At 44.9% G+C, this 8126-nt stretch overlaps 1 protein-coding gene across 1 annotated transcript in view; it reads right to left on the bottom strand.

Moving 5' to 3' along the window:
* Positions 1 to 3384, bottom strand: part of NRG1 (neuregulin 1) — a 442748-nt gene extending 439364 nt beyond the window's left edge. Inside the window, exon 1 of the mRNA XM_077790064.1 lies at positions 3351 to 3384. The gene's annotated coding sequence lies outside the window, so the exon portion shown is untranslated. The remainder of the gene's footprint in view (positions 1 to 3350) is intronic.
* Between the last annotated feature and the right edge of the window lie 4742 nt (positions 3385 to 8126).

Raw genomic sequence — 8126 nt, forward strand, 5'->3', positions numbered from 1 at the left:
ACTGTTTTCAGATTACAAAAACAGAACTCTCTTGCTAGCTACAAAATAACAGACTAATTTGAAGAGAGATCCATCCTCTCTCCACATACCTGTTTTACATGGACAGTTTTCATATAAATATTTATACTGAACACACAGAAATACATAGAATCTATTTCTGCTTATATAATGTTCTAAACATAGAATTTAGCTTTTAAATTCTAAACATAGAATTTTTAGCTTTAAATATCTACATATATGAGAACTGATTCAACAAAACATGCATAGGAACTCTAAAAATAGTATTTCCAGATAGTGTCAAATCTTTTATTTTTAAGAGATACATTAATCAATCTTAGCTACCCTCAAGATGATGTTTATAGATAAAAACATTAAAAATGAACTATTAATGTGTTTTATTTTCAGTAGTGCTGGGAAAATCTATCAACCATAAGTACAAAGGAGAGTCAAGTATTAAAAGGATGTTTCAAGTATGAGCATTCCCCCGAATTTTGGTGCAGTTTTGAAAGTGACAATGAAATCATGGCACTATTCAAAAGAGCAAGCTGAAAACATGTTTAGAGGTTAGAATAAACTTTTGTATTCCTTCTTATCTATAGGATTAGAAACATCTGTATGTCAGGAAGAAATGTGACTGCTATCCAAACCAAAAGGATTTAATACACAAATCCAGGGGCTGGATTTCTACAAAGGAGGCCTGAAACATCCCCCAGAAATGCCTGTGTGCAAACAAAAATAGACTCCTTGGTGCAGGCAAACAGCAAATCAACTATTTTTAACTTGGGTCTTCAAATGCATTTTTAAGTTGCTTACATTTAAAAGCAAACCTTAAGAAGTTTGACCTGATGAATATGTATGAAAAATACTTTTAGATCTTCTGCATTTCACATACTTATAAAATTCATTTGGTCATTAGATGAAATGGATTTTAGGCACCTTGCTCAGTTTGTGCCTACACAAATACAAATGAGATATTACTCATTATATTGCTTTGTGACAGTCTCAAGAAATGACAAAAGAGTTAAAGTGCCTGCCTGTGGTCAACACACTCAACACACACACACACCGACCCACCCTGGCTTGCCAACACGTCACATCTTCAGTTGTGTAAGGAAAGAGCCATCTCTGTCTGCCACAACTGCAAAGCTGGCTCGTTCTAATTCATGGGATTCTTAAATTTTGCCCATTATATCTGTACTTGGAGACAGTGAAACACATGGCAAGCGGTGACAGGGTACTTGTAATGCAAACATCTGGGCTGCACAGCGTGCATGACTTGTGTACTTGTGTACTTGAACAAGTATACCACTACTACTTTACATCACAGCCCGCTTCTGCCAGCTGTGGGCCAGTGCTCTCCTGCCCCTGCTGCAGCTGTGGCATGGGAAGCATTTGACAGCCCTGAAGAATTTATGAGAGGACACATGGCTACAGCATAAGCAACAAGTAGTGTTGGATTGAATGCCTCACTTTGTCTTCTGCATGGAGACGAGGAAAGCCAGCTGAATCCCTCTGCTGAGGTTTTGTCTCCCAGTTAATCTGCTTCTATGGGTTTCTACTTAGACATCATACATTTCTTGTCACTAGTCAGACAAGCAGTCTAGCATGGAAGCCCCTAGAATTATTTGCATGATTAATTCATGTCAGTAAAACACCTACAAACCTAAGCCTTCAGGAATTATGCCTCTGCCTTCAAAACTCTGGAGAAAATTTATGTCCATGGTGAAGCCTGCCTAAAGCCAGCAGAAGTGCTTATACAAGGCAAAATGGAAGGAAAAGTTATGAATGCAAGGCAGATTATGACTTTCTTAAATTTCCCTTTCTCCTCTCCCACGGTCTAAAGGGAAGCAATCAACATCATAGTGGGAAGAAGAGTAACTAACATTTTCTTCAAAGTAACCTCAAACAAAATGACTATTCTCATCTCAGTAACAAATTTAGAAATTCATCTAATATCATTGAACAGAAAAGCAAAGGCCAAGTTAGCACGTGTGAGCTAGGACTTACAACCTGGGACACATCAGCAAGTGAAATACAGGTTCCACTGAATGATAAAGGGTAGGTGCTGAAGGAAGTCTAGATGTTACAGGCTATGACTCTCCCAGACTCAAGATTTTCACAGACTCCCATTTACACAGCCCTGAATGCCTGTGGCAGCTTTCAGTCTGTGGACAGACCTCACCTTCAGAAATTCACGTGGCTATCTTCTGTGCAGCTAAAGAATGGTCGTTGCCAATGGCTAACCTGCCTGATTATACAACAGCCTCATGACCACACAATCTGACTCCTCTCAAAGCCTTTGGCTGGTAACACCTGTAGTAAACAGTACTGATTACCTTTTAAACTGGCAAACTCCTTTCAGCTTCAGAAAAAAAAAAAAATCAAGAATCTTCCAAGTGCTATATATTTACAGCAAACTGTTTGAAGAGTTGTGTTCCCACTAAGTCCAGGAGAATATATAGGAGCTAAGACCTGTGGATAACTGAATGCAAAGCATGGCTTCCTCACACCTACACACACACAGATGTGTGCGCGAGAAATGGTTTTAAAGGCTCAAAGATTAATACCAAAAATGCAACAGTATGTTCATTATTTATGGAAATGAAGAATATTTGTTGCAAGAAATGCTGCAGGATAACACAGGAGGAGAATGTTTAGCTCCTGCAGGAAAGAGAGGCTGGATATTGACTACAAGAAGGAAAGGCTTGAAAATAAGTGTATTGTAAATACTTCCTTTACATTGAGAGAAGTTTGCACTCTAAGAAATGTATTTCCTCCTAGCAATAAGGACATATTGCTCCCCAACAATCAGTGCCAGTCATGATGTGACTCAAGACTAAGAAAATATAAAACATAACGCATCTAAGTTTTGGCTGACCTCAAATTCATTTAAGCTAATGCATAGCAAAAACTGAGTACATATTTCCATTTGCAAAACTGCGGGGTGCCAAGGAGCTACTTTATCTTGTCTGCTGCAAGCAGATGTTGAGCAGATAGCGTCCAGATCCGCAAACCGAAAACACCACCGCCAGCCCAGGGCTGGTACCCGCGCTGTTTGTGTCACCCTGTGGGCTCATCTGCCGGCTGCTTTCTGCCGTGACCGCATCACGAACAGCCCTGCGGGAGGTCCGGCCGGACATTTCCACACCCACGGCCGCCGAGGCAGCGCGGGGAGCAGCCCTCACGGCGGGGAAGGAGCGGCTCCTTCCTCCGCTGCGCGCCCGCCGGCGGCGCGGGGCCGCGCCCGCCCGGCCGCCTCAGCACCGCGGACAGCGCGGGCCCGCGGCGGCGCGGCTCGCACACGCCGCCCGCTCTCACACCGCCCGCACCGCCGCGCCCCCGCCACTCACCACATCCTCCGCAGGGCGCCCCGCCGCCGCCGCCGCCGCCCGCCGCCCCCGGCGCCGCGGACGCCCCGCTCGGCGCGGCGGCGGTGGCGCCGGGCGGCCGCGGCTCCATGCGGAGGGCAGCGGCGGCGGCTCGCCTGCCCCGGCCGCCCCGCCGAAGCCGCCGCCGCCGCCGCCGCCGCGCAGCTCCAGAGCGGGAGGGCGGGGAGCCGCGGCCACATGGTGCCGGCCGCCGCCCCGCCCGCCGCCCGCCCCCGCGGGCCTGAGCGCGGCTCTCGCCCCTGCGCCGGCCGGGCGGCGCCTTTCCCCGCCGCGTTCTGGCGTCTCTCGTCTGCCGTGCACGGCGCGCGGTGCTCTGGTAAATGGAGGTGCCTGGCGCTGCTCGCAGGTGAGGTGCGATGAGCTGGGGCAGATCGCGGAGAAGAGCGCCGGAGCTGTGCCTGACCAAGGCTCGGGCTTGGGCAGGGGCCTCACGCTCCCAGTTACTTCAACATAAAGCACGCACACAGGGCAAGAGCTCCTGTCTCTGCGCAGCTTCTAGGGTAAGGGGGCAAGCAACAGAAAAAACATTAACGGCAAGATTCTGTCTTGGAAGAGCTCGCTCAAGAATCCAGATTTCTCACTTTTAAGTGAAACCCTCATCTGCTCGCTCATAGATTCCTCCCTTCTTCACGGGTGGGCCAACATGACGCTTCGTCTGTTTTCTTTGGGCTATAAAATCAGGAAGGTGCCCAAAAGTGGAGAACCTTCAGCCTGACTGAGTGTCCCTGCCTAGGCACTGGAAACCCTCCCAGGAAAGATGGGTATCTTCTAATCTTCTGTGAGAGCTCTATATTGCAGTGACTGTCTTTTGCCTTTGGTGCATCCCTGAGACGAGTCTATTATTTCAGTGCTCTGCCGCAGAGGACCTGATGACAGCCAGATAAACTCCCTTTCACTCCCAAGCTGAAAAAGCCACTTCTTGCTGCCCCTCCTGCCCTGTGCCATCCTCCAGCCTCCTCTGTGTCTGTGGCCTCCACCAAACTTGCTGCATAGTTTCAATGTCTGTCTTGAGATGCACTGGGGAACACAAACTAAACCTGACATTTGCTGATGCTTAGCTCCAGGAGGTTCTCATCAGCCCGTTTCTCTGGCTTGTCAAGGTCCCCCTAAAGACCATTCCTCTGCTCCAGTGTATCTGACATTTCCTTTGGTCTGGGAGCATCTGCAAACTTGCTGGGAACACATTCTGATCCATCATACAAATCATTAGTAAAGACATTAAGCACTTTTGGCCACAGTGCCAGTATTTCAGAGGGACATGACTAGTAACCAGTACCATGCTAGACTTTGTATTGCTTTTCAAAACACTTGGACCCTGAGCTCTTGCCAATTTTCCAAGGATGTTTTAGGCCAATAATCCAGTGCATAGCTTTTCCATGCTCACTTACCAGTTTTTACTGTATTTGAAATCTAATCTAAAATCTAAAATCTAAAATCTAAAGTGCAGGTGGACAGCTTTGACCAGTGGCATATTACAATCAGGTATATGGGTATCTGAACTCACAGTACAAGAAGAAATCTCCTGCCTCTTTCCCAATAAATACACTTCAGTATCAGGCTCCTGAATAAGTCCTCAGCAATGAAAATGAAGGGAAAAAACAAAGAACAATTTTCAAAAAAAAGTATTGAAGAGAATACTGATTACTTCAATGCATCCCTAATTTGAGCAGTGCCTAACAAAGAGGCCTGATTTGCTCTGAAATCTGTGATTGGAACTCAGATATTTCTAGACAGTACAGCTTGTTGATAATTTTTGGCTTTCTGAAAAGCAATGCATTGAAAACTTCCCTTTGTATCATTTAATTTCTCCCCTAGCAAGCAGACCATCCTAACTGACCATTGGCTAATGACCTAAATTCACCTTTATTATGTGATCAGATGCCTTGATTTTAATATCTAGTTTTCTTGAAATTCCCATGTCACACCCAGTCATTTTAATAACAGAACTAATGTTTACATTTCAAAATATTTAACAACAGCAGGAAGTGACCCCTTTGTATAAGAAAATGCTGCTTTTCTTTCTTTTCACAAATATCCACATTTTAAACATAAAATGAAAAATAATTTCTCTCCTTAATTCCAGTTGGGTTCACTAATTCAATTAAATTCATCACTAAGCTTGTGTTAACAGTTGCTATCTAAGTAATTACTATTCTAGGGAAAAGTCTCAGTTTAGGAAAGCTCTTCAGTATGTGTTGATAGTTAAACATGTCCTTATACCCACAAATTTTCAAAGCACTTCAGCCTGTACTTTAGCATGTGCTTAAGCATCTTCCTCACTCAGGGTTTTATTCTGGAGAAAAAAAAAAAAAAAACTAACTAAAAAACAAGGCTACATTTGATTTTTGCAGGCATAGTTAACAAGAGCAACTAGAAAGAATGGTTGCATCACATCTGTATAGCAAGAAGCATGGATCATGTAAATGGTTCTTCCTGTGGCTTTTATTGAAATCCCCACATAGCTTCACGCAGACAGCAAAATTGAAGCAAATACTCAGTACAACTTCCGAGGCTTCAGTACATGCATATTTCATCTCTGGTTCATAAAATCACAGCATAAGCTGAGTTGGAAGGAACCCATGAGGGCCATCATGTCCAACTCCTGGCCATGCATGGAACCATCCCCAAGAGTTACACCATGTGCCTGAGAGAATTGTCCAAATGCTTCTTGATCTCTGTCAGGCTCGGTGCTGTGACCACTAACCTGGGGAGCTTGTTCAAATAGAAGAATCTTTTTCTAATATCCAACCTAAACCTCTCCTGACACAACTTCAGGCTATTCCCTCAGATCTTGTCGCTGGGTGTAGGAGAGAAGAGTTCGGTGTCTGCCCCACCTCTTCCCCTCAAAAGGAATTTGTAACTGCAATGGGGTCTCCCCTCAGTCTCCTCCAGGCTGAACAAACCCAGGGACCTCAGCCACTCCTCACACAACTTCCCCTCAAGGTGCATCACCATCTTTTTTGCTCTCCTTTGGATGATCTCTAAGAGTTGAATATCTTCCTTATATTGTGGCACCCAAAACTGCCCCCAGCGCTTGAGGTGAAGCCTCCCCATTGCAGAGCAGAGCAGGACAATCTCCTCCCTTGCCCAGCTGGTGATGCTGTCCCTGATGCACCCCAGGACAGAGCTGGTCCTCCTGTCTGATAGGGCACTGCTGGCTCATGATGAACTTGCCATCAAGCAGGACCCCCCCAGGTGCCTTTCTGTGGCACTGCTTGTTGACAAGGAAGCCACAGCTTTTGTGCCAGCTCTAGTGGTTCAGCTCAGCAAGCCTTTTGTTTGATCAGCAATGTTGAGCAGATAACAAGAAGCAGATCCTGACAAAGCTTATTGCATCTTAAGGGTTTTATGAAGAGCTGACAAGGCTTCTGCATAATTAAACAGATTTATGCTTAGAACAACTTTGAAACTTCAAAATGCCATGTAACTCATGTAAGTGCATGCTGACAGCATAGATCAGACAAACTCCAGACAACGACAAACTCCAGAAAACGACTGTTTTACTTCCATTTCTAAGTTTCGGGCCTGCTACACAGAGGAATGTCTGTATTTTACTAGAAGTTCTTTGTAATACATGCCAGCCATGACCAAAGATTGTCCAATCACCCTCACAACAAGCTGGTCAGCACTGGTAGACTGCAGGACTAGACTTCCATTCCTTCTGCCCTTTTGTAGGATCTACGGACAGCTCATGTAGGGGCGAAACAGAAACAGCAGAAGTTGAGCAGGTGCTGTCTTGTGTCTCTCTGTAAGTTTACACTTGGTGACAAAGCTTAGGATGCAGCAGCAGCAGCACAGGGGGAATTCTTGCCATGCTCTTCAGTATGTGTTGATAGTTGATAATTGCCATGCTGTATACTGACTCAGAAAAACTGCCTAGTCCTTATGGACAGCTCCTTTCAGTGAAGGGGGAAATATGCTGATCTTTAGAGATGCTCAGTATCTGAGAGCACTGAACTATCACCCCATTCAGCATCCTTCAGGCTGAAATTTTTCCATTCTCCCATTAGCAGCCCTAAAGAAGGCTTAAGTCCATAAGATCTTAATTATTTGTCTCTTTTGTTAACCACTATGTACTCAACACTATTTTCATCACACTTACAAGGAGCAGGACCATCAGACCATCTTCAACACCTACCAAAAAAAAAAAAGTTTAATTCCAACTATATGTGGTTAACACCAAGCATTATTGGAATGCAAAAATATCTGAGGCACGAAACTACAGAGTTGGTTTTTTTTAAGATGCTTTCATGAGAGTGAAGCGGCCACATCAGTTATCAATTACAGCAAAACTTCAAAGCAGCACAAAAGCAGAGGATTCCTTAGGTTATAGGAGACAGTGTTCAGAGTGCAACAAACGTGTGCCATGCTTTCACTATTTTAGGTGGGAACATAAAATGTATTATGTATGCAGGTAAAAGCATGTGTGTGTGTGTGAGCCCATGTGTGTGTGCATCCATGTATACATAATAGCCAAGAGAAAAAAGGAGAGTCAGCCAGTTTTCCCTAGAGAAATCTAAGTATTCACAAAATTTCAAGCCCTCCAAGACCTAGTGCTACAGTGGTGAATCAAGAAACACATGGATTCTGCTTTTTGTACTCTTCTCTGGCAACAGAATGACATCAGTCCAATGGCTTTTCAGACGTGCACTGCTTCAACCCCAGTGACTGGTGGCCAAGAGCCCTTTCTGCCCCAGTGACTGGCACTGACACCCCACTCACTTAGGTGACTGCCTT

The sequence above is a fragment of the Lonchura striata genome, chromosome Z (genome assembly GCF_046129695.1).
Source record: "Lonchura striata isolate bLonStr1 chromosome Z, bLonStr1.mat, whole genome shotgun sequence".
Taxonomy (NCBI): domain Eukaryota; kingdom Metazoa; phylum Chordata; class Aves; order Passeriformes; family Estrildidae; genus Lonchura; species Lonchura striata.